The following is a 1,365-nucleotide window of genomic DNA, read 5'->3' as shown; positions in this document are numbered from 1 at the left end:
CAGATGTAGCTTGGAAGGAAAGGTTTATTCAGGGGTTGAATCCCAGAATAGTTCAGGGCATTAGGGTTGCCCTAGTGCATGAAGTCTCTACCTATGCTCAGGTGGTAGGGAAGGCTCTTGCCGTTGAGAGCTCAGGACATCAGATTGGGTGCAGAGTGCTGGAGAGCATGAAGCTCAGATAGTGGTACCTCCACTTTTGTATTATGCTGACTGGTTTTGGTGCCATGCTGTTCCTTTGGTTGTTGTATATAGAGGGGCATAAAGATGATATGCAGATCGCATGGTTATGTTGTGATGGGTTAAGTAAGTGTGGGGCAATGCTAAATTGCAAGGAAAGGATAGTAACTCTTGGGTTTGAGAGAGGGAAGTCTTGTGACAGTTGACAATGTGCATAGATTTGGTATGTTGATGACATCTGTATTGAGAGCTAGAGTTTTATTGCAGGGGAATTGTAACGCCCTACTACCTTAGAGCCGTTACCAAGTGAGTTTTAAGTCAAAACAGTTCAATGAACTCGCTAACCGAGATTTTTAAAACAAAAGTGTGACTAATAAAAAGTTAAGGCTGTAATCTTTGAAAATGCGTCGTTTCATTAAAAACTTCTAGCATTAAACACTTGGGATCCCAAAATAAGGTTTGAAAACTAGTTACATCTTAAAATAAGTTTACAGTTGATTAATTATAAAAATCATAGATTATTACAGCCATTTCTCGAATAAACCCCCAACCAAAGCAGTCGGGCAGGCCAAACATGTACGCGTCGCTTCACACTCTCCGTACTCATGGTTGGTTGACTCAGTCTTTGCCCTTACCTGCAACACAGAGCACCCGTGAGCTGAAACCCAGCAAGAAAACTCATGCAGTACATAACATATGCAAAATATACAGTTAATCATATAAGATAGTCCACAGATAAACAAGTCAACCATTAGACTAAGCAACACGGCCATGCCGCCCCAGGAGCCTTACCAAAGCCTGGGGTCTCGGTCCTCACCGTAAGGATATCACACGTATCCACTGGGTCCTACCCTGACCATAAGCATCCCATGTGCTAAGTGTGGCTACCGGCCCCACTGCCGTTCTCGGCCTTTCGCCGTTCTCGGGTCCATTGCCGTTCTCGGCTCCGCGCCGTATCATTCCACTATAATCACATATATTATATCTCAAACAACATTCAAACAAATATCAATTCATTTAAATCTACACCCTAACATGTAATGCAATATAGGTCCGTGCCCTGCAATCATCTCATCATGCGATATAGGGCCGTGCCCCGCAATCACACTATGGGCCATGCCCTATCCTACGGGTGTTATCGTTTTCTTACCTGTCGATTCGATAGCTTAGATCACCTGACTCCTTGAG

This window comes from Humulus lupulus, chromosome X, assembly GCF_963169125.1.
Source record: "Humulus lupulus chromosome X, drHumLupu1.1, whole genome shotgun sequence".
NCBI lineage: Eukaryota > Viridiplantae > Streptophyta > Magnoliopsida > Rosales > Cannabaceae > Humulus > Humulus lupulus.
This window is presented reverse-complemented; position numbering follows the sequence as displayed.